This window comes from Prunus mume, linkage group LG3 (genome assembly GCF_029339155.1).
Source record: "Prunus mume cultivar Tortuosa linkage group LG3, ASM2933915v1, whole genome shotgun sequence".
Classification (NCBI taxonomy): Eukaryota; Viridiplantae; Streptophyta; class Magnoliopsida; order Rosales; family Rosaceae; genus Prunus; species Prunus mume.
The window spans coordinates 28,934,694-28,961,102 of NC_142700.1; the positions used below are offsets into that span (position 1 = coordinate 28,934,694).

The following is a 26,409-nucleotide window of genomic DNA, read 5'->3' on the forward strand; positions in this document are numbered from 1 at the left end:
TCTAAGAGGTGAAAAAGTGGAGGGATATGGTTTTAATGCTTCCAAGGGAGCCACCATCTCCATGAGCACTTCTTCATCAAAGTCATTTTGAGCTTGACTCAAAATATATTTTAATGGATCATTGGATTGTGCCAGCAAAAACTTAGAGAAAACAAGTGAATCAAGCACATCAATCGAACAACAATCGATTGAACTAGAAGGGTGAGAAAGATATTCAAACACTTTGAATTGTACAGTTTCTCCTAGTACGGTCATGGTGAGGAGACCATTTTGCACATCTATGATAGTCTTTGCCATGGCTATAAATGGTCTCCCAAGAAAAATAGGTAACTCACAATCATGTATAGGAGCCTCTTCCATGTCCAACACTACAAAATCAGCAGGCAAAATTAGTTTGTCAACTTGAACTAAGATATCTTCCACTATACCTCTTGGATATTTCACTGATCTATCAGCAAGTTACAATGAAATAGTTGTTGCCTTCAAATCCCCCAAGCCTAATTGAAGGTACACTGAATAGGGCATTAAATTGATGCTAGCCCCCAAGTCAAGCATAGCCTTTTCAACTAGCTTGTCTCCAATTGTGATATTGATAGAAAAACTGCCTGGATCCTTGAGTTTTGGTGGGAGCTTTCTTTGAAGCACAACACTCATATTTTCAGACACCATCACCTTCTCATTAGGTCCATACTTCCTCTTATAAGTGTTTAGCTCCTTGAAAAATTTCCCATAAGCTGGCATATTCTTAATGACATCAAGCAAAGGTAAATTAACATTCACTTTACTTAAAATATCAAAAATTTCTTTAAATGACTTATCCTGCTTGCTTTTGGCAAGTCTTCTAGGAAATGGGATGGGAGGAGCGTATGGTTTTTCATCCTTGTGAAAATTTGGAGCTTCAAAGGAAGAAGTGACATTGGATCATCATTCAATTTCTCATTCTCTTCTTGGGTGGGACCTGCATTCACATGATCAAATTCATTAGTAACTTCATTGCCAACTCCATTATTAATATACAAATTTATAAATAAACCCAATCCTAGACATGTATTTATAAAAAAACCCAAACACTAATTAAACATATAAACACACCCAAAATCAACCCCAAAATCAACAATGGTATATTTTTTGGGTGTGTTTATAAATGGATTTTGAGTGTGTGTAATGATGGGTTTTGGGTGTGTTCATAAAGTGTTTTGGGTGTTGGGTTTTTTTATAATTTCAGCCCCCATTTTGGGTGTTTTAGTGAAACTCCCTTACCACTTCTAAGTGTTATGACCGCTTTGGCTTGCTCTTGGTTCCTTTGAAGTATCACCAGTTGGCTTGGAAATTTCCCGGGTTCTCTTTGACTCAAAGCATCAACAATCTGACCTAATTGTGTCTTCATTTTGGTTAGAGTAGCTGAATGTTGTTGGAGAGTACTATTGGTAGTTTGCTGGAATTGAACGGTGTTTTGAGCTAGCATTTTGACTGTATCTTCAAGCGTAGTGGCAGGCGTTGGTTGGAAATTTTGAAATTGATTGTTATTCATCCATGAGAGATTGGGATGATCTCTCCAACCATGGTTATATGTATTAGAGAACGGGTCTTTCCTAGGCCTCTAATTGTAAGAATTCATGAGATTCACTTGCTCTTGAACGTATTCAGGGATAAGCCTCACTAGCTGAGCATTGATAAGTGAGATGACTTGGTATGTTGCAAATGGCACACACCTCAGCTATCTTAGGCACCATATTGAGCACAGAATCGAGCTTCTTTTCCAAACTAGCCACCTGCAAGGCAAGATCATTATTAGAACTCATTTCATACACTCCAACTCGTTTACCTCTTGTATCTTCATGTTGAGCATTAGATCCCAACATCTCGTTAATGTTATATGACTCTTGAGCATTTTTTTTTCTTCAAAGCTCCACTTGCTGCATTATCAACAGTCGATTGACATGTTTGGGTTAGTCCATCATAAAAAATTTGCATTTGTAAGTAAAGTGATAACCCATGATGTGGACATTGCAGCAACATCCCTTTGAAACGCTCCCAACATTCATTGAAAGGTTTTCCATCATCTTGTTTAAAGTTAAAGATTTGCCCTCTCAAAGTAGCTGTCTTTTGAGTAGAGAAAAACTTCTCCAAAAATTTCTTAGCTACGGCACCCCAAGTGGTGAGCGAACCAGGTGCTAAAGTCATTAGCCAACCATTTGCTCTATCTTTCAATGTATAAGAAAAAGCCTCATCCTCATATTTGCTTCACTCACTCCCTGCAAAGGTAAACCACTCACAACATTGTAGAATTCCTTTATATGGGCTAATGGATCTTCGTTAGGTAAACAATAAAAAGAAGGAAGCATGTGAAAATGTGAAGATTTGAGATCATAATTTCTAGCTAGTAGGCAGCAAGATGCACGAAGGTGAATTTGGTATAACCGGTTGAGCATAATCTTCCAAAGCTTGGTTGTCATCGTTATTGCCAGCCATCTCTTCTTCTCTGTCAGAATTAGAGTTGTCGAAAGAATCTACACTCTCTGACCTAGAAGAACTATTGTCCTCTTCTACACAACTAGTCTGGGCACTAGCTAATACAGAATTCTCAAAAGTGTTGCTCTTTAATGGTTCAAGTCTTTGGCCTATCTCAGCAAGTTTATCTAACATATGCTACCTGAGAAACAAAAAAAAAATGAAATTAATGTATCTAAGATTAAAAAGAACACAAATAGGGTTTGAGAACAAGCAATTACAGAGGACTGCAATCAATCCCGGCAACGACGCCAAAATTTTGTTGTATTCCTTCCAAGTAACAATATATGGTTAGTACAGTGGTACAAGTAAGGGTGTCGAACCACAAGGACCGATTGGACCTCTATAAATTACTAGTTTTGAAAAAACCCTAACTAAAAATTAAAGTGACAAATTGAATGTAGTTTTTGTGTTTTAAATGAACAATAACTTAAAATGCAAGAAGAATGTAGCAATGAATGACATATTGATGTAGAAAGAATAGGGATGAGACCAGGGATTTCGAATTCACCATTGCAAAACCAATTCCATGTTTATAAAATTAAACCGTATTCAACTACCAACCTGTTTCCAGAGTTCGTTTTACATATATATGATAAGCCATACGATGTGTGGTTTTGATCAAATTCTCCTAATATGCAACCTAATTGGGATGTTCAACTTTGGTTCCAAGTTAAGAGTCATTAGCATGCAAGAAAACGTTAAAGAACCAAAAAAAATACACGGCAGGATGTTTGCATAGAATTCTCTTCATTCATTCACATGTCTACTAAGATTTAGCATGATGTTTACTATAACCTTGTCTAGATAATCTGTAGGCAACCCTAATGGTGATCAAACATTAAAATTGACAAACAAATTTAACAATAGATTCAGTGAATGAAACAAGAAGCATATTGATGAACTGAATACTTTAACTTAGAAACATGGATCAATGTTGCAAGGGTACATCGAAATCCCTAGCTATGAATTTAGTTACACATCATGTTTACAGAGATTAAAACGAAAATAAACAACATGGGTGAAAATAAATTCAAAAGAGGGAACCCTTGATCCAATTCGGATGTTGAACTTCTCCAAGAACATCCTCCTGCGATGAGTCATGACAGTGGAAATATATGGACGACTAGGGTTTAAGTGTGCATGAAAGGAGAGAATAACCAAAAAAGGGTTCCAGGGTTGTTAAATTCGTCCAGAATAAATGGGGTCTGTAAAATTGGCTAAAAGGCAAGTTTTTATGAGGGTAAAAGAGGCTGCAAGATATTCCCAAGATATCCTAACAAAGTAGCCTTTATTTTGCATGTTTTTCCCTTATGTGGCACCTCCAAATCAGGCTAGAAACCTTCATTGCTTTCCCATTTTGCTCTTAGTCTTCAAACAAGCCAGGTTCGCCTTTAAACAAGCCTAGTTACACATAATTAGGATTTGGTGGATTAAATTGTGGGCCCCATAATTCGCCCATGTGGCATGTGACTCATCAAAGTCGGATTAGTTGTCAAAAAGTGACATGTGACGACATCCGATGGAGTGCATCAAACGGTTCAAAATGAAGACAAAATTAAGGGAAAGAATCTTTTGTGATTGACTTTGATTTAAATCAAATATTAATCATGTCAATCAATTGAAGATAATCTGGTTAAATTGCCAGATTATGGAAATTGATTTAAATCAAATCAAAATCCCACAAAATAAGGTTTTAAATAGGGAAAGTTATTTAGGTCAAGCATCCTATAAGAGCCTATAAATAGGAGGCCTCAAAACGAAAGAAGGGGTTTAGAAAAACCTAGCATTCAGAAGAAATAGAAAACTCTCTGCATTCTTCACCTCACTTTAGAAGAACCACCAAGGACAACAAATACGTGCTGGTTCCTCCACCCTAGAAAAATCCAAACACCAAACAAGCCTTGTGCTACCCATTTGATCAAGATCAAGTCTCTACGACCCTTATATCAAACACAAATTTTCTTTAAACACTTTGGAGATCGAATCAGAGGATTCAATACAGAGATTGTAACCCTAAATTTCATAAATACAAAGATTATTTTGTACACGAGTTCTTGTCTCATTTGTCGCAGGAAATTCGTGTTTACAAATTTGGCACGCCCGGTGGGACCTCTCTACCTCTCATCTCTTTCTCCAGATCCAAAATCAATCAACACACCAAAAATGATGGCTTCCAAGAAGATTCAATCTGTTCCTGCGACGAGAGGCAAAAGTATGAGTGCCTCCTTCTCAAGTGGAGACTCTGCTGGGGTCGTCACCCGGAGCAAAGCCAAGGCGATATTCACAACTCAACATGTCACCTTCATACCGACTCAAGCCAAGGCGAAAGATGTGAACCAGTTATCAATCTAACCTCTTTGGGGGCAAAGAAGAATGTCTCCTGAGCGGATGAGAGAAACTATCAGAATGAAGATAGGAGTTTTTCGGGCTCGAAGAATTCAAGAGAACGTTCCCTCTACTTTGTTTGACCGACTCGAGCACGAGGCTCATACCATGGATCCCCGCCTGACGACCAACAAAAGAAGATTGCCTCGGCGTCCATAGGTGAGTCTTATTCTATGGCCATGCAGGTTATGGTGAGGCGGTCACGAAACTGACAAAGATGGTCGAAGAGAAGGATGCGCAGATTGCTTCTCTCATCAACAAGTGGGAAGCGCATTAGGATAAGGAGCCTAGTCAAGACGCAAACAAGAAAGGACCACATCATGAGGCTGAATCTAGCGAGAAAGGATTGGGTCATGAAACAGAGGTAGGTTCTCTGTCGGTCCAACAACTTCAGGACATGATCGCGAACACCATTAGGGTTCAATACAGAGCACCTTCCCGAGACACGCTCATGTATTCTAGGACATATACCAGGAGGATAGACAACTTGTGGATGTCGACAGGATATCAACCTCCCAAATTCCAACAATTCGATGGAAAGGGAACCCAAAACAACATGTTGCACACTTCGTCAAAACATGCAACAATGCTGGGACAGAGGGTGACCACCTGGTGAAATAATTTGTTCGTTCCTTGAAAGGAAATGCATTTGATTGGTATACAGACTTGGAGTCCGAATCCCTTGACAATTGGGATCAGATGGAGCGAGAATTCTTGAACAGATTCTATAGCACTCGTCGTACTGTGAGTATGATGGAACTCACAAATACCAAGCAATGGAAAGATGAACCTGTCGTCAATTACATCAATCGGTGGCACTTGTTAAGCTTGGACTGCAAGGATAGGCTTTTGGAGATATCGGCAATCGAGATGTGCATTCAGGGGATGCATTGGGGGTTGTCTACATTCTACAAAGAATTAAACCCCGCACGTTTAAGGAGCTAGCCACTCATGCCCATGATATGGAGTTGAGTATAGCTAGTCACGGAGGAAAGCATGAGCCCATCATGGAGCAAAGAAAGGATAAAGTCTTTGGACAAAAGACAGATAAGCCCGTCAAGAAGCCTACTAAGGAAGCAATAACGAGAGGTGGATAGACGTCGATGCACTTTGAAGGAGTTAGAGGAAAAAACGTACCCCTTCCCTGACTCATATGTCGCAAGTATGCTCGATGAGTTTCTTGAAAAGAAGGTGATCGAATTGCCAGAATGTGAGTGGCCTGAGGAGATGAACCGAGTCAACAACCCTAAGTTTTGCAAATACCACCGAATTGTTAGCCATCCAGTAGAGAAATGCTTCGTGCTGAAGGAGCTAATTATGAACTTAGCCAGGCAAGGAAGAATTAAGTTAGATGTTGAAGAAATTGTTGATGCGAATGTCGCCACAATTGTGTTTGGATCCTTCGATCCGATGTCATTACCCGCATTGTCAAAAAGATCAGAGTTTCAAGCAACAAGGGACAAACCCCAAGTGACTAATATGTGTACAAAAGAGGTGGCGAGCGAACCAAAAAATCGAGGAGCTGATGGCTTTATTGATGACTCATCTTTCGATGACAATGAAGGATGGACGCTTGTTACTTGGGGAAAGTCTCGTACAAAGTACATTCCCCAACGACAAAATACTCAATCAAAGAGGGAGCGGTGAAAGAGGAGTTCGCACAAACACTCTAAAAGCAAAACCAGAATAATGGTGACCAAGAAAGTGGACCACTAACCCAAGGACCATTAATTCCAATTACGCTAGGAGAATACTTTCCCAAAGTGTTCTTTGTAAGAAGACCAACGGAGTCTGTTCATACGACAACTTGCTATAAAGTAGATGACGAAGATGTCTCAGAAAGAAGATCTAAAACTCATGAAGAGCAAAAGGCCTTGACACAGGTAGAGGATTCACCATCGCACTTCAATATTGAGGAAGCGGTGGAACTTCCTGAAGCAATACACGTAACATTGGTAAAGGCACTGATGGATCTTAATATTCATCCAAATAAAACAAGAGAGGCCGAAAAATTAGAACTTGAGTCTCAAGACCGTGCTATTTGTTGCGCGACATGTGCTTCCATCACATTCACCAATGAAGATCTTTTGTTAGGGTCCAAACCACACAACCGTCCGCTTTTCATGTTCGGGTATGTGTGAGAACAGAAACTTGGTCGCATGCTCATGGATGAAGGTTTAGCAGTAAACATAATGCCTAAGTCCACAATGACAAAGTTTGGCATCACCATAGACGAATTGTCTCGAAGTCATCTCATGATTCAAGGTTTCAATCAAGGGGGGCCAAAGAGCCATGGGCATGATCAGAATTGAGCTCGTGATAGGTGATTTAAGGTCTAACACCTTATTTCACGTGATTGATGCAAAGACTTCCTATAATGTCCTCTTAGGAAGACTATGGGTACATGAAAATGGAATAGTGCCTTCAACCTTACATCAGTGTTTCAAATTCTACAGAGGTGGAGTGAAGAAAATCTTGGGTGACATCAAGCCATTTATTGAAGCCGAGTCTTATTTCGCCAATGCCAAGTTTTACATGGATGAAGACATGGTATCTGAAGTTCTAGCTGCCAAGGTTCACTCGACAGGCAAGGCCATACCAAGAAAAGATGAGCAGTCAAAGTGCCTTTCCGATGAAGAGAAGGGTGATAACAAGTCAAAAAGCACTGTCTTTGGACAAATGGGATCAGCACCGATAAATTCACAGGAGGTATCTATTCCTGTTCTTCGTTATGTATTTTCATCCCGAAGGAAGGAAGGCCAATCCCTATTTGGAGAAGAAGTGAAATCGAGGAAGTTAGGGGAAAGTGACATGAAGTTCTTGAAGGAGTCTACAACCATGCCTTTACCCAAGTTAAGCAATTCAAATGTGTCGAAATCTTCAATACCAGGGTTCGTCAGACCATCACAAGATGCAACAAGACGTGAATATCTTCCGATCAAAAGAACTAAAGAAGGTTTTGATCCTAATGCTTATAAGCTCATGTCAAAGGCAGGTTATGACTTCGGCTTATCTTCTTCGCTGGGGGAACTTAATCCAGATGTCACAGGAGAAAAGACACATGGCCTTAGCGAAACCCAAAAGAAGTTGAAGGAGCAAGGTTACACAATCGACTCAGCTAGAGTAGGCCTAGGTTTTACTCCTGTCGCACCTGTCAAGATCTCTGCTAGAAGAAAAGAAAAGAAGGCGGAAGCTCAACACATTAGTGTTGAAGTGGTTGAGGAGGAAGAAGAACCAAAGGCTATTAAGAGAGTCAGTGCTCGACCGTTTAGCTAAGCCTACCCAGCGGGCCTCAGTTTTTAGCCGCATCAAAGAATCGACATCACGACCTTTTGTGTTCAAAAGGATATATGGACATAAGAATCAAAGTAAAATCCAATCAGCTCCACACAGATCGACACTAGAAAGACTCGGAGTCCTAAGCAAGCCGTCTGAAGAGGAATGCCAGCGAGAGTTGGAAAGTGGAGTTCATGTTTATTCGAAGGAAGATAATGAAATCCAGAGCCTAATCCCATCATGTATGAAACGTCACTCAACATTAGACGTAACTTCAGGGGACCAACTCAAAGTGAAACGACGAACAATCATACAAACTCAGAAAACTTTGAGTCAACAAAATGAAAGTGACGATGAAGAAGCAGAGATTCTAGTTGTTCATCATGTTACGATTAAAAAGCTCGATGAAGAGGAACCTTTCGAGGATGAGGTTCATGATGCTCTTGTTGCATTAGAAGATGGGGGCCAAGCGACTGTTGATGAATTAAAAGAGCTCAACTTGGGCACAAATGAAGACGCAAGACCTATCTTTGTTAGTGCACTTTTGAATCCTAGCGAAGAGGAATCATACCATCAGCTGTTACTTGAGTATAAAGATGTCTTTACTTGGACGTGTAAAGAGATGCCAGGCCTCGATCCAAAAGTTGCGGTCCATCACCTTGCAGTCAAACCTGGAATGTGTCCGATCAAACAAACTCAACGTCCCTTCCGTCTGAAGCTCCTAAGTCAAATCGAAGCCGAAGTCGACAAGTTGATCGCTACCGGATTTATTAGGGAGGTGAAATACCCGACGTGGATAGCGAACATTGTTCTGGTGAAAAAGAAAATCACTGGACAAATTCGTATTTGTGTTGACTTCCGAGACTTAAATTAGGCTTGCCCGAAGGATGAATTTCTGTTGCCCATAATTGAGCTCATGGTTGATGCAACCACAGGTCACGAAGTCTTATCTTTCATGGATGGTTCATCTGGATATAATCAAATAAGAATGTCGCCAAAGGACGAAGAACTCACCGCCTTTTGTACTCCAAAAGGAATTTACTGTTACAAGGTGATGCCATTTGGCCTCAAGAATGTAGGTGCGACCTATCAACGTGCGATGCAAAAGATCTTTGGTGACATGCTTCACAAGAATGTCGAGTGCTACATTGATGACCTGGTGATCAAGTCAAAAAGAAGAGAAGATCACTTGAAAGACTTGAGAATGGTGTTTAACAGATTATGGAAGTACCAACTCAAGATGAACCCTTTGAAGTGTGCTTTCGGCGTCACATCAAGTAAATTTCTTGGTTTCATCGTTAAACATCAAGGCATCGAAGTAGATCAGACCAAGATTGGAGCCATCCGAGATATGCCCGAGCCAAGAAATTTACGTGAGTTGAAAAGTTTACAAGAACGCCTCGCATTTATTTGACGATTCATCTCAAACTTAGCAGGGAGGTGTCAGCCATTCAGTTACCTTATGAAAAAGGATGTTCCATTTGTTTGGGATGAAGCTTGTCACAATGCCTTTGAAAGCATAAAGAAGTATCTATCGAGTTCACCACTATTAGGAGCTCCTATTCCAGGCAAACCACTCATATTGTACATTGTGGCTCAAGAAAGATCAATTGGAGCCCTTTTAACGCAAGAGAATGAGTCACATAAAGAGCAAGCACTCTACTATCTAAGACGAACGCTTACTGGTCCCGAACTAAACTATACGCCTATAGAAAAAATGTGTCTTGCACTTGTTTTTGCTATTCAAAAGTTAAGGTACTACATGCAAGCGTTCATAGTTTATCTAATTGCACGAGCTGACCAGGTAAGGTACGTTATGTCAAAACTAATCTTGACGGGGCGTTTGGCCAAGTGGGCACTACTTCTCAATCAATATGAAATCATCTACACTCCAGCAAAGGCGATTAAGGGGCAAGCTGGTGTAGATTTCCTAGCCGATCATCCAATTCCAGCATACTAGGAAATTTTAGATGACTTATCCGACGAACAAGTCTTCTTTGCTGACGTTTCTCCTACTTGGATGATGTTCTTTGACGGATTGGCTCGTAAAGATGGGGCGGGGGCTGGCGTAGTCTTCGTATCACCCGAGAGACACGTATTGCCCTATTCATTCACTTTAAGTGAACTTTGCTCGAACAACGTTGCAGAATACCAGGCTTTGATCATGGGCTTACAAATGGTTGTGGAGATGAAGATATCAAGCTTAGAAGTATATGGTGACTCCATGTTAGTGATCAACCAACTGTTGACCCACTACGAAGTTTGGAAGGATGATCTAATTCCGTACCACCAAATGGCCACGCAATTACTAGAAAGGTTTGACTTCGTGACGCTGGAGCATGCGCCAAGAAAAGACAACCAAATGGCAGATGCCTTAGCCAACCTTGCTTCTCCATTGGACGAGAAAATAATTAGGGTTTGGTGGATTAAATTGTGGGCCCCATAATTCGCCCATGTGGCGTGTGACTCATCAAAGTCGGATTAGTTGTCAAAAAGTAACACGTGGTGACATCCGAAGGAGTGCATCAAGCGGTTCAAAATGAAGACAAAATTAAGGGAAAGAATCTTCTGTGATTGACTTTGATTTAAATCAAATATTAATCATGTCAATCAATTGAAGATAATCTTGTTAAATTGCCAGATTATGGGAATTGATAGAAATCAAATCAAAATCCCACAAAACAAGGTTTTAAATAGGGAAAGTTATTTAGGTCAAGCATCCTACAAGAGCCTATAAATAGGAGGCCTCAAGACGAAAGAAGGGGTTAAGAAAAACCTAGCATTCAGAAGAAACAGAAAACTCTCTGCATTCTTCACCTCACTTTGGAAGAACCACCAAGCACAACAAATACGTGCCGGTTCCTCCACCCTAGAAAAATCCAAACACCAAACAAGCCTTGTGCTACCCATTTGATCAAGATCAAGTCTCTACGACCCTTGTATCAAACACAAATTTTCTTTAAACACTTTGGAGATCGAATCAGAGGATTCAATACAAAGATTGTAACCCTAAATTTCATAAATACAAAGATTATTTTGTACACGAGTTCTTGTCTCATTTGTCGCAGGAAATTCGTGTTTACAGACTCCTCCCACCATATTATGATGTTGACTAAGTTTTGGGCTCAATCAAATCTCGATTGGACCAAGAAATTGGACAATTCAAGTTTGTACAAAGTTCGTTCCACAAATGAAGTGGTTGGTGTATTGCATAGTTTTAGCACTGCAAGAAAACATGGATTCGGCAACGAAACATTAGGCAACGACTAAAATCTACTTGCCTATAACAACAATAGGCAACAACTTTTTCAAGTCCTTGTGCAGTCTGACATCTATGAACGCGGGAAACCTAGATCCTCGCTTATTAATTTCATTTTGTTGCCAATTTCATGGAGGGGGAAATTTGCCGCCAAAATGAAAATGTAATAGGCAACGACTACATGTGTGCTTGCGTACAACTATGGGCAACAACTGTTTATCGTTGCTTAAATTGTATACAAATTTATAAATAAACTCAATCCTAGACATGTATTTATAAAAAAACCCAAGCACTATTTAAACATAGAAACACACCCAAAATCAACCCCAAAGTCAACTTTTTTGGTGTGTTTATAAATGGGTTTTAAGTGTGTGTAATGATGGGTTTTGGGTGTATTTATATGTTTAAATAGTGTTTTTTTATAATTTCAACCCCCATTTTGGGTGTTTTAGTGAAACTCCCTAAATTGTAAGGATAGGACTTAGAGAGAAAGTGCAACAACGTGTCGCATACATAAGGCAAGGAATTCGTTTCCTTGTGTTTTAATAAAACCAAGGATTTTAATCAAAATAAATAACAATTGGTATTGTTGCCTATTCATTTTTACGCCAAAACCTAAAAAGAAAAAAAATGTGATATTTCCAAGGCACTCAACATTAACTCAAAATGCTATAATCTCCTTTTTGACTCAGACCTTCGATGCTTATCCCAGCTCCTCCTTCATCTCCTTTCTAACCCCATTTAACCCTCTTACTTTCTCTCAATCATAGAGAAAAACCAAAGCCCACCCCACCCACAAAGGTTAGCTGGAAGATATGGTATAATTTCTCAGTTTTTTGTTTAATTTTTAGTTTTTCATTTCTTTTCTAATCCCAACTTCTCATTCTCTCTTGTAGCATGAAGAGACACCAAAGACCCATTCATTCTCTGTTTTTCCAGCATGGTGGCTATCATCTCTCTTGTAGCATGAAGAGACACCAAAGACCCATTCATTCTCTGTTTTTCCAGCACCATGGCTATCATCTAGAATTGGTAATCCCAACCACACCATTAAACCGTTGTCTCTCTCATTTTGGGTTTTTAAAAAAAAGCTTTCTTTTCTCTGTTTTTTTCTTTTTCTAGTTTTCACTTGGTTTTTTTCATGGGTTTCATTTACCCCCCCTTTTTTTTTTGTCTTTGTTTCTTTACAAAAAATTTTGTGGGATAAGGTATTTAATCTGCAAATTTTCCTACTTCTTTGGGTAAAAACCTTTCATTTTCTAGTTTCACTCTGTTTTTCAGAGTTTCATTTCCTTTTTTTTTTTTTTTTTGTCTCTTCTTCTTTGCAGGTTCTTCAAAGAATTTGTTGGATAAGACATATTTGTCATTGCGCTAATATGTGGTTAACTTATTTACAAATATTGTGGGCATGCTCCTTGTTTATAAGGCTTTACTAAATATGTTGTCTGCATATAACTTGTTCAGCTATTTTTTTTTTTAATATAACTAATTGGTTGATTTTGATTAAATTTTATCATTAATATGATTGAGAAGCCTTGTTCTTTTTATACGTTTATGTCTTTCTGGAAGAATTGGTACGCTAAAATATGTAATTTGTTGGGTTTCACTATAAATTCTTCAGTTGTTGAGGTTGGGCATTTGGTGAGGGGTGGGAATAGCCAAAATGCATCTCAGACACAGTACAAATAGAATATGATCTTTTTTCATTTCCTTATATATATATATATATATATATATATTTTTTTTTTTTTTCTTTTTGTTGTCTTTGGATTAGGATTTTTCAAAAAACTTTAATTCATTTGTTGAATTTTGTGTTTATCAAAAATGTGGAAATCACATGCTATCTTATGTGGTTGGAAGTTTTAAAACTGATAAGGCTTTATTAAATTGTTGGCTGAATATAACTTGTTCATTTATTTTTGGTTAAAAAGAATCTTTTTGTGATATTATATCATAGTTATGTATGTATATTGTCTATTTAGAGAATGTCTTATTTTTTCTGAAATTGAAAGCATGGTGTTAGAGCTGCTCACCACTGGCCACAAAAGAGAAGAGCCCAATATGGATAGGCAGTGGATTCATAATCGCAATCGACGTACTGAGGAGTATTCAGATGGGGTTAATTCATTCATTGATGTTGCAAGACACCATGTCAATAGCATGAATGAGATTTATTTGGGCACTCTTTGGAGGTGGTTTATATTCATCTGTTGAAGTTTGGGATGTCAGTGACTTATGATATATGGGTGTATCATGGAGAATATATGACTGGTCGTGGTTTGATTCCCCCAGTTCAGGTGTGTACTAATGAAGTGAATAGCAGCTTGTCTAATATGTTTGATGATGTTTTTCATAGAATGGATGGTGACAAAGAACCGATGGAGGAGGAAAATTATATAATGGGCAATGAGGATAGTAAAATGGGTGTTGCAGCAACCAATCATAGAGCTAATGTCGATAATTATGACGGATACACTAATTTCACTGTTTTGACCATTGTTGTGGAGTTGCTTCATTGCAAGGTTGATAGTCAATGGACTAACAAGTCTTTTGATAGGATGCTAGAAATCAAGAGGCGGATGTGTCCTAAACCTAATTATCTTCCTGAATCTTACAATGCATGCAAGAGATGTTGAGAGGTCTTGGCTTGGGCTATGAAAACATTCATGCATGTATAAATGATTGTGTTTTATTTTATAAGGAGCATGAAAAAAAAAAGACAAGTGTCCTTTTTGTAATGAGCCAAGGTATAAGCACAGTGAGTGCAAGCAAAGAAAAAAGGTTCCCCAAAAGGTGCTACGCTATCTCCCACTTAAGGATAGATTACAAAGACTGTTCATGTGCAGGCACACTGCTAGTGCTATGAGATGGCATAAAGATAAAAGAATTGAGGAAGAAGGTGTTATGAGGCATCCTGCGGACTCTATTGCTTGGAAAGAATTTGATAAAACATATGCTGAGTTTGCTGAAGACCCTCGAAATGTTAGATTGGGCCTTGCAACTGATGGGTTTAATCCTTTTGGGAATATGAGCACATCTTATAGTATGTGGCCGATGATGGCAATTTCCTACCCGACCCGTTACACGACTCAAACCCGCACGGAAAAAACACGACTCGAACCCGCACGATTAATAATTGGGTAATTTTCGGGTCAACCCGTTTTGACCCGTTTATTAAACGGGTGGGTTTCGGGTCAACCCGCCAACCCGTTAAAATACATGTGTAACCCGTTTATTAAACGGGTCGTGTCACGGGTCGTGTCAACCCGTGTAAGACACGCCAACCCGCGAAAAAATATAGGGAAATAGAGACTTCAAAACATACATATGGAGTTTCGAACCTCCTCCATCCTCATTACTCTCCAACACCTTATCCACCATGCTAGATACAACTTTGTAATTATATACTATGCCTTTTGATATTTATAATGTTTCTTTTTCTTCTTTTGTTTTTCTTTTTTTTCCGTCTATCTTCTCCTCTCTCTTTTTTAATTTCTTTTCCTTCTCTCTTTTCTCCTCTCTTTTTTTACTTCTCTTTAGTTTTCTCTCCTCTCTTTTTTTCTTTCTTTTCCTTCTCTTTAGTTTTCTCTCCTCTCTTTTTTATTTTTATTTCTTTCCTTCTCTCTTCTCTCTCTCTCTCTCTCTCAATTTTTTTTTGTTTTCCTTCTCTTTTCTCTCCTCTCTCTATTTTTTTTTGTTTTCATTCTCTCTTCTCTCCTCTCTCTATCCTTTTTTTTCTTTCTTTTCCTTATATTTTCTCTCCTCTCTCTGTTTTTTTTATTTAAATTTTTTCAGTTGTGACTTTTGTAACATGCATGTTATTATTTATCAACCCGTTACACGACTCGAAACCCGCACGATAAAAGACGACCCGAACCCGACACGACACGTTTATTAAATGGGTTGGGTTCGGGTTGAGCATTCTTGACACGTTTAATATCCCGACACGACACGAACCCGACACGACACGACCCATTGCCAGCCCTTGTACCATACAACTTGCCGCCATGGATGTGCATGAAAAAACCATATTCAATGATGACCTTGCTAATTCCTGGACCAAAAGCACCAGGAAAAGACCTTGATGTGTATATGCAGCCACTAATTGATGAGCTTAAGGAACTATGGGAAGATGGTATTCAGACCTATGATAAAGTGAGTGAGTCTGCATTTAATATGCGTGTAGCTGTGATTTGGACTATCAATGACTTTTCAGCTTATGCAAATTTATCCGGTTGGAGTACCAAAAGTTATTTGGCACGCCCTGTGTGCAATAAAGATGCATCATCTATCGGCATAAGGAGTAAGGTCTGTTATACTGGACATCGCAGATACTTATCTATGGATCATTCATTTAGAAAAAGTCCATTATTTAATGGAAAGTCAGAGATGAGACCTTCTCCGAGGGAATTTTCTGGACATGACATACTCGAGCAATTAGATCTCATCTTACCTTCTAATCCTGGTAAGAATCCAGACAAAAAAAAGAGAAAGAGAAAGGAAGATTTTGAATTAAATTGGACGAAAAAAGTATATTTTTTGAGCTTGATTATTGGCCTATGTTAAAAATTAGACATAATCTTGACGTTATGCACATTGAGAAGAATATGTGACAACATTATTGAGTATAGAGGGTAAATCCAAGGACACGTACAAGGCAAGTCTGGATTTGGCAGACATGAAAATTAGGAAACACTTGTGGTTAAAGCCAAAGGGGGATAAGACTAATAAGATGGAAAATTTTTGAGGGGAGTATGTGTTCAAACCAGCTGAGTGTAGAGCCTTTTGTGAATTCTTAAAATCTGTGAAATTTCCAGACGGGTATGCATCAAATATATCACGGAATGTGAATGTTGATGAGGGGACAGTTTTAGGTTTAAAGAGCCATGATTGCCATGTGCTAATGCAAAGGCTTCTTCCAGTTGGAATTCGAAAAGACTTGAAAAAATCAATATAGAGCCCACTTGTAGAATTATCAAGTTTCTTTCAACAAATATGTGCAAAGACATTGAGAGTTGCATATTTGGATAAGTTGGAAGAAAACATTGTGATGACAATATGCAAGCTCGAGAAAATATTTCCACCAGCGTTCTTTGACGTCATGGTTCACTTAGCCGTGCATTTACCACTATTGAGGCTCAAAAAAGTCCATGGTTGGGCCCAAATAAGTTTTCGGTCTAATACGATATTGTATTAAGAAAATTCACATATCGGAGTACACGAAGGCTCGTCATATACAAGTCATAGTTCATGTGTCATGCTAAATAAATAATTTGTCATGCCAAGGATTGAAATAATATTATAAAATAGAATCTCATGCTAAACTAAGCACCGTGTCCCTCTTCAAGGATGATAAAATTGAAGCATGCCAAGTGACATGCCATGCCAAGCAAGGAATTATTATTCCATACCCAATCACGCCATAAGCTTAAGTGGGCCCCAAGCCACTTAAATACCCGGGGCTTGCTTGAGTAGGTTGTGGTATGTATGATAATAAATCAACATGAGGCCCATTGATGGGCCAAGAAATGGAAAGTCTCGGGTTGCTTGGGAGCCTCGTGACTCAAGCCCATTTCTTAGGCCCAAACATGTGGGTGAGCACAAAAGAGGAAAAAATAGCCCAATAGCCCAATCAAAATAGCCTATTGACTCTACTAAAAAGCCCAACGTTTAATAAAAATAGCCCACTTACTTAATGAACCACCTTGGCCCATGCAATTGCCACAAATGAGCCACAAAGGCCCCAGCACCTGGCTGGAAGAACAAAAGCCACGAAGAGGAGGTCCGAAGGTTCATTAAGCAAAGCTGCTGGGAGGTTCCAACACATGGGGGGGCAAGTTTCAAAGCAAAAAAAATTCAAGGAACCAAGGGATATTAGCACGTAAGCTGCCAGGAGGAGGAGCACCCTTCAAACCAACATGTACACTCATTTGCTTTCCTTCATCAGATCTGGCCAGGGAATGAGAAAGGAAAGCAGAAGAAAAATAGCTAAGAATGGAGCCTCCCACTGAATAGCTGTGGGAAAGGGGGCCTTGAGCTCCCAAAATTCCTGATTTTGTGCAAATAGATAGAGGAAATTTCACCAAGATAGAAAAAGTCAAGGGAGGAGAGGAGAAAGGAAGGAAAAGCTTGGCCAAGTTAGGAAGAAACCATTAGGGTTTCTTGGGAAGAGATGGTTTCCAACGGCTATAAAATGAGGCATCTTCTACCCAATAGGACCAACCCACATTCAGAGAGCAAGCTTCCTCTCTTACTTGCAGAACCCAACAATTTCGTGCACTATTCACCCTTCTTTCCCATTTTTTCTCTTTTGGCAGACCACTTTCACATTTGACAGAATTTCTGTCAAGCTGCAGGAAGAACATTGTTCTTTCTTTCTCTCTTCTCAACCAAATCTTCTTGCAAACCTTTTCTTTCTTACCTTAACACTCCCCTTTTTCCCCCAAGAAATCATAATTTCCTCTTCAGTACTAAAATCATGTTCATTTTGCTTCCATGCCACAAGCCTCTCATGTCAAGCTAGAAAATTTATCTGTAAGCATTAATAAATCATCTGTAAGTTGCTGTTGTTTCAATTGGTGAAGGTAACCAAGATGCTTCTTAAGGCTCTATTGTCCTTTCGAAGGATTTTTGGGGCTTGATTTTCGAACTTAGACATTGGGGACAATTTCATCAATCTGCCCTTTACGGTAGCCCAGCCCATTTACATCCACCGGAAGAAAAAGTCCCCTACAACCACAAGAGGCTAAACTTGGTGGTCTAGTGGGATATAGCTAGATGTATCCCATTAAGAGGTAACTCTATTTTTCAGTTTTAATTGAGTATTAAAAGTCTGGGCAGATTCTTCATTGTGGCCAATAATCAATTATTCTATTCTTTTTCAAGTTGCTGGGAACATATAAAAAATATGTTCGAAACAAAGCTAGACCAGAAGGCTTCATTGTGGAGGCATACATTGCATATGAGTCGCTAACTTTTTGTTCCATGTATCTAAGTAATGTTGAAACAACCTTCTCTAAAGCAGAACGAAATGACGATGGGGGTGAACCCGATGCAAAATTATCTGTGTTTGCACAGAAAGTGCATACATTTGGTGTTCACGTAATGGTTGAAATGTCCTCACAAAGAGAAGGAAGCATCTTATTGGTATATCTTGGATAATTGTGATGAGATTGAAAGTTTTAGAAAGTAATGTTTACAATATACAATTTTTTTGGTTATGTTTTCTTTCCTTTAATTGCATTAACTCTAATTGCCAATTTTTTTTTTCTTGCAGCGAGCATTACCAGATTTTGGAAAGAGAGACTCTTGATAACTTAGCAGAGAGACATAGGAAATTATTTCCTAATTGGTTTAGAGCTCGGGTGGCTGATTTGTATAGTCAAGGATCTGAATTAGTGGATGAAGAGTTGTATTCATTAGCTCAAGGTCCGGATTCGCGGTGTGTCCAATATACTGGTTGTATGGCGAATGGGGTTGGTTGGTCAGTCAAACATATGGAACAATACAAGACAACACAAAATAGTGGGGTCAGAAGAATAGGATCGCATGATGGAGAAGACTGTAATTTTTATGGTAATTTGATTAGTGTCGTTAAGATCCAATTCATAAGATATAAGGTCATTCTTTTCAAATGTCATTGGCACAATACAAATACCAAGAGGAAAGGAATTATCTATGATTTTCATCTCACATCAGTAAATGTAAATACTCAGTGGTACAAGGATGATCCTTATGTGCTACCAACTCAAGCACATCAAGTGTTTTATGTGGATAACCCAAAATTAGGTCTTGGATGGAAAGTTGTTCATAGGTTTGGGCATAGGCACTTGTGGGATGTTCCAGAAAAAGTAGATGTCGATATTAATGATGGTGATGAAGGTAATAATGATAATGATGAAGAAATAGAGCTTGGTAACAATGATAATGTTTTATGATGTATTACTGAAATTATCTAGAGTTGTTGATTAGTTTTGTACTATAGATGGCAGACCAATGACAAAGAGGGAAAAGAAAGAGGAAGCGCCCCATATTACAACCTCCTCCAGATGTTACTCAAGAGGCAGTACCATCTCCACAGCCAGTTTCACCATCTCAATTAGCAGTTGAGGATATTACAGATGCTTTACATGTAAATTTACTAGTAACTTGCTTATAACGTTTTTATGATGTCTTATTTAAATATTCCAGAGTTCTTTATTTGTTTTTTTTAATGTAGATGGCAGAGCAACAACAAAGAGGGATAAAGACAAGAAAGCGCCCCATATTACAACCTCTTCCAAATGTTACTCAAGAGGCAGTACCACTTCCTCAGCAGCCTTCACCACCTCAATTAGGAGCTGAGGATGTTATGGATGATCACTTTGCACCTCAGAGAGGACCAAAAACTCTAAGTTCAGGTAAATTTTACAATGTTCACATTATTAATAGTAGTGCTGCAAATTTTTTTAACTACACATGTTGGCATCCCTAAACAATGAACTAATAATAATTAACGGCTGCCTAACTTTGTTTATTATCATATTTATAGTTTACATTTTGATTTTATATGCAGAGACATTAAATGAGGATTCTAACAAGAAACGGACACGAGGAAAATCATGCGGAAAAGGTCTACATGAATATGTTACATTGCCCTTTAACTCAATATTGCTGGTCCCAATTAATCGCATAATGTCAGGAAAATTCACTACTGAGGTGGGTTGTATTGTGAGGAGTCAAGCACCAGTATGTCATGATGGATGGAAAAAAGTTCCAGAGACAGACAAGAAAAAAGTTGCGGGAGGCTTTGCTGGTAACATTATAATTTTATATGTTAATTGATTATATAGATGATAAGATGAGCACTGCCTACACTCGCTTCAAGCACAGGTTGCACGACCACTATAAAAAGTGTAAGACACCTTAAGAGGGTCGAGCTAAGTTCCCCAAGCCTTATTTATGGAATGGTCGACCCCTCTCTCATTAGAATTGGCTTTGCAATTTTTGTAAGGATCCAAATTATCAGGTACACATGTGTATTTTTTTTTGTTTCATTGATTATTTATATTATATAATGAATTATTATTGCCATTCATGTTTAATTTGGGAATGCAATATAATTTTTAAATGCAAGAAATTTGTATGGCTAATGCAAACAATCGTAAACAACAAAAATATAGTCATAGAGGAGGAGCACAACCATTTGTACAACATGTGCAAGCAAAAGCAAAAGTATGTATTTGACTGAAAGTTAAACTGTTAATTTAAATTCTGTTTAATACAATGAATTTATATGATGAAAGTTATAAGGAATGAATAGAACATGAAAATTGAAAGAGAAGTACAATATTTGATGTTTAAAAACTAATTTGTTGTTTTGATGACTACTCATTTGTTCTTTCAATTTACAAAAGAATGGAAAGCTCCCATCTTTCATTGACAACTGGGGGGATCTACACCTAGACAAGAATCAACAATGGATCAGTGAGGCTGCCCAAGAGAAACATGTAAGTCAATAATGAGTAAATATGATGTAATGATTGCTTTGTTATGTTATTTGGTGAAACATTGAAAAAAGATAAAAAGATAACAGGAAAAAAAAAAGTAGGTTGGGCACCCTTTCTCCTGTCTTTTCTATTTGTCCTCCATGTATGACTCGCATAATCCAATTACATACATGTAAATGTTGACGCACAGAAAATATGAATACCATTTCAAGTTATTATAATTCAGATTGAATCCTAGCTAATATGTATCAGATTTAATGTGGAAGTAACTTGGTTACTTTATGGTTTTACTTTACAGGGAAAAATGAAGTAGAAACGAGATGACCTTAAGGCAAGGCTAATTGATGAGGCTCCTGAGGGTACTCCATTTGATTCCATTGAGGTGCCATTGGAATCAAAGTTCCAGATCATGGCGGAGGACCTTGGCAGGAAGGGTAGGACCATTCGTGGTCTTGGTTCATTTCCTCGGATGCAGAAATCCACATCTACTCGTGCTTTTTGTTCTGGGCCTTCTATGGATCAGTGGACTGAGATGCAAACTCAGTTCAGCCAAATTGTGGGTAGTGTTTCTGCTCTTCAAAAAGAGAATGAAAAATTGCGGCCGGAATTGGAGGCTATCAAAGGATCTCATGGGCAAAGCAGTGGTGAATCATCACAGTAGCAACACCAAATTCGCCGCCCATCAAGAGATGATGCATATGACCATTTATCACCCACAAACAGTGATGAATATAGCGCATGATGCTGCAAAGTCATCTGTATGAACAATTAAGATATTTTACTAAACCTGTGTTGATAAAAAAAAAGTACTTTGTTGTACACTTAGGATTAGTGTCCTATTTTGGTAAATATCATTAGGGAGTTTGCAGCCTTCAATAGTGTTCAAATACTTGGGATTAGTGTCTTATTTTGGTAAACACCTTTAGATATTAGGCAGCAATAGATAGTGTTCAACTTTTTTTTTTATGACAACTTGTAAAAAGCTTTGAACACTTAGGCATGCAAACATTGAATATTTTGTATATTTTGAAGTGATGGAACAGGGTTCAAGACATTGGACAATTCAAGTTCGTACGAAGTTCTTTCCGTAAATGGAGTGGTTGGTGTATTGCATAGTTTTAGCTATTGGGTTTCACGCAAAACTGAACAAATGACTCCGCACACCATATTATGATGTTGACCAAGTTTTGGGCTCAATCCAATATTGATTGAACCAAGAAATTGGACAATTCAAGTTCGTAAGAAGTTTGTTCTGTAAATGGAGTGGTTGGTGTATTGAATAGTTTTGGCAATTCGATTTCACTAAAAACTCATTGAATGACTCCTCCCACCATATTATGATGTTCACCAAGTTTTGGGTTCAATCCGTTATCGATTGAACCAAGAAATGGGAGAATTCAAGTTCGTACAGAGTTCGTTCCGTAAATGAGTGGTTGGTGTGTTGCATAGTTTTAGCGATTGGATTTGACTCAAAACCCACCAATTCACTCCTCCCACTATATTACGACGTTGCCCATGTTTTGGGCTTAATCCGATATCGATTGGCCAAAGAAATTGGACGATTCAAGTTCGTACAAAGTTCTTTCTGTAAATAGAGTTGTTGGTGTATTGCATAGTTTTAGCTATAGGATTTCACTCAAAACTCACCGAATGACTCTTCCCACCATATTATGACATTGACCATGTTTTGTGCTCAATCCGATATTGATTGAACCAAGAAATTGGAGAATTCAAGTTCGTAGGAAATTCTTTCCGTAAATGGAGTGGGTGGCGTATTGCATAGTTTTAGCGACTGAATTTCACTCAAAACACACCAATTCACTCCTCCCTCCATATTATGACGTTGCCCACATGTTGGGCTCAATCCGATATCGATTGTACCAAGAAATTGGAGAATTCAAGTTCGTACAAAGTTCGTTCTGTAAATGGAGTGGTTGGTGTATTGCATAGTTTTAGAGATTAGATTTTACTCAAAACAGGCCGAATGACTCCTCACCTCAAACTACGTTGTTGACCAAGTTTTGGTCTCAAACCGACATCAATTGAGCAAAAGTAATTGGACAATTCAAGTTCGTACGAAGTTCTTTCCGTAAATGGAGTGGTTGGTGTATTGTATAGTTTTAGCAATTGGATTTCACTCCAAACTAGCCAAATGACTCCTCACACCATATTATGTTGTTGACCAAGTTTTGGGCTCAAACCGACATCGATTGTGCAAAAGAAATTGGACAATTCAAGTTCGTACGAAGTTCTTTCCGTAAATGGAGTGGTTGATGTATTGCATAGTTTTAGCTATTGGATTTCACGCAAAATTGAACAAATGACTCCTCGCACCATATTATGATGTTGACCAAGTTTTGGGCTCAATCCAATATTGATTGAACCAAAAATTGGGCAATTCAAGTTCGTAAGAAGTTCGTTCCGTAAATGGTGTGGTAGGTGTACTGCGTAGTTTTGGCCATTGGATTTCACCCAAAACTCACCGAATGACTCCTCCCACCACATTATGATGTTCACCAAGTTTTGGGTTCAATCCGATATCGATTGGACCAAGAAATTGGACAATTCAAGTTCGTATGAAATTCGTTCCGTAAATGTAGCGGTTGGTGTATTGCATAGTTTTAGCGATTGGATTTCACTCAAAACACATCACTTCACTCCTCCCACCATATTATGACGTTGCCCTTGTTTTGGGCTCTATCCGATATGGATTGTACCAAGAAATGGGAGAATTCAAGTTCGTACAGAGTTCATTCCGTAAATGGAGTGGTTGCATAGTTTTAGCGATTGGATTTGACTTAAAACCAGCCAATTCACTCCTCCCACCGAATTACGACGTTTCCCATGTTTTGGGCTCAATCCGATATCGATTGGCCAAAGAAATTGAATAATTTAAGTTCGTGCAAAGTTCTTTCTGTAAATGGAGGGGTTGGTGTGTTGCATAGTTTTAGCTATTGAATTTCACTCAAAACTCACCAACTGACTGCTCCCACCATATTATGATGTTGACCATATGTTATGCTGAATCCCATATCGATTGAACCAAGAAATTAGACAATTCAAGTTCGTACGAAATTCTTTTCGTAAATGGAGTGGTTGTCATATTGCATAGTTTTAGCACTTGAATTTCACTCAAAACACACAAATTCACTCCTCCCACCATATTATGACGTTGCCCATGTGTTCGGCTCAATTCGATATCGGTTGTACCAAGAAATTGGAGAATTCAAGTTCTTACAAAGTTCGTTCCGTAAATGGAGTGGTTCGTGTATTGCATAGCTTTAGCGATTTGATTTGAGTCAAAACTCACCAAATGACTCCTCCCACCATATTTGAACAAAGTTCTTCCCGTAAAGGGGGTGATTGGTGTATTGCATAGTTTTAGAGATTAGATTTCACTCAAAACACCCCAACTTACTCCTCCCACTATATGATGACGTTGCCCATGTTTTGGCCTTAATCCGATATCAATTGTACAAAGAAATTGGAGAATTCCTGTCCGTACAAACTTAGTTCCATAAATGGAGTGGCTAGTATTTTGCATAGTTTTAGCGATTGGATATCACTCAAAACTCACGAAATGACTCCTTCCACTATATTATGATGTTGCTCAAGTCTTGGGCTCAATCTGATATCGATTGAACCAAGAAATCAGACAATTCAAGTTCGTACGAAGTTCGTTCCATAAATGGAGTGGTTGGTGTATTGCATAGTTTTAACGATTGGATTTCACTCAAAACACACCAATTCACTCCCCCCACCATATTACGACGTAGCCCATGTTTTGGGCTCAATCCGATATCGATTGTACCAGGAAATTGGAGAATTAAAATTGGTACAAAGTTCGTTCCGCAAATGGAGTGGTTGGTGTATTGCATAGTTTTAGCGAACGTATTTGACTCAAAACCCACCAATTCACTCCTCCCACCATATTACAACATTGCCCAAGTTTTGGGCTAATTCGATACGGATTGGCCAAAGAAATTTGACAATTCAAGTTCGTACGAAGTTCTTTCCTTAAATGGAGTGGTTGGTGTGTTGCATAGTTTTAGCTATTGGAATTCACTCAAAACTCACCAAATGACTCCTGCCACCATATTATGATGTTGCTCAAGTTTTGGACTAAATCCGACCTCGATTGGACCAAGAAAGTGGACAATTCAAGTTCGTGCAAAATTCGTTCCGTAAATGGAGTAGTTTGAGTATTGCATAGTTCTAGCAATTGGATTTCATTCAAAGCACACCAACTCACTCCTCCCACCATATTATGATGTTGCCCAAGTTTTGGGCTCAATCCGATATCGATTGGACAAAGAAATTGGACGATTCAAGTTCATTTGCCATTTGTTCCATAAATGAAGTTGTTGGTGTATTGCATAGCCTTAGCGATTGGATTTCGCTTAAAACTCACCAAGTGACTCCTCGCACCATATTATGATGTCAACCCAGTTTTTGGCTCAATCCGATATCGATTGAGCAGAGAAATTGGACAATTCAAGTTCGTACGAAGTTCTTTCCGTAAATGGAGTGGTCGGTATACTGGAAATTTTTAGCTATTGGATTTCATACAAAACTCACCAAATGACTCCTCCCACCATATTATGATGTTGACCAAGTTTTGGGCTCAACCCGATATCGATTGAACCAAGAAATATGACAATTCAAGTTCGTACGAAATTCGTTCCGTAAATGGATTGGTTGGTGTATTGCATAGTTTTAGCGATTGGATTTCACTTAAAACTCACCAAATGACTCCTCCCACCATATTATGTTGTTGACCAATTTTTGGGCTCAATCCGATATGAATTGAACCAAGAAATCAGACAATTCAAGTTAGTTCGCACTTCGTTCCGTAAATGGAGTGGTTGATGTATTGCATAGTTTGAGCAATTGGATTTAACTCAGAACTCACCAAATGACTCCTCCCACCATATTATGATGTTGACCAAGTTTTGGGCTCAATCCGATATCAATTGAACCAAGAAATCGGACAATTCAAGTTCATAAGAAGTTCTTCCCGTAAATAGAGTGGTTGATGTATTGCATAGTTTTAGCATTTGGATTTTACTCAAAACACACAATTCACTCCTCCCACCATATTATGACGTTGTCCATGTTTCGGGCACAATCTGATATCGATTGTACCAAGAAGTTGGTGAATTCAAGTTCGTACAAAGTTCGTTCAGTAAATGGAGTGGCTGGTGTATTACATAGTTTTAGGAATTGGATTTCACTCATAACTCACCAAATGACTCCTCCAACCATATTTTGATGTTGACCAATTTTTGGGCTCAATCCGATATGGATTGAACCAAGAAATTGGACAATTGAAGTTCGTACGAAATTCGTTGCGTAAATGGAGTGGTTGGTGTATTGCATAGTTTTAGTAATTGGATTTCACTCAAAACTCACCAAATGACTTGTCCGACCATATTATGGCGTGGACCAAGTTTCGGGCTCAATCTGACATCGATTCAACCAAGAAAT

General features: G+C 38.6%; 1 non-coding gene and 3 pseudogenes across 2 annotated transcripts; all 4 read left to right on the forward strand.

Annotated features, from left to right (window-relative positions):
• The first annotated feature begins 1,990 nt into the window (after positions 1-1,990).
• Positions 1,991-2,097, forward strand: LOC148919338 (small nucleolar RNA R71). Its single transcript, XR_016125736.1, has one exon. It is a non-coding gene; the product is annotated as a small nucleolar RNA R71 (small nucleolar RNA).
• Positions 2,098-5,098: 3,001 nt separating this feature from the next.
• Positions 5,099-9,589, forward strand: LOC148919339 (uncharacterized; annotated as a pseudogene).
• Positions 9,590-12,096: 2,507 nt separating this feature from the next.
• On the forward strand, positions 12,097-20,257 carry LOC148919340 (uncharacterized; annotated as a pseudogene).
• A 190-nt stretch (positions 20,258-20,447) lies between these two features.
• LOC148919341 (uncharacterized) lies at positions 20,448-21,957 on the forward strand (annotated as a pseudogene). The gene is made up of 3 exons (XR_016125348.1): positions 20,448-20,647; positions 20,830-20,922; positions 21,221-21,957. The product of XR_016125348.1 is annotated as an uncharacterized LOC148919341 (transcript).
• The last annotated feature ends 4,452 nt before the right edge of the window (positions 21,958-26,409 follow it).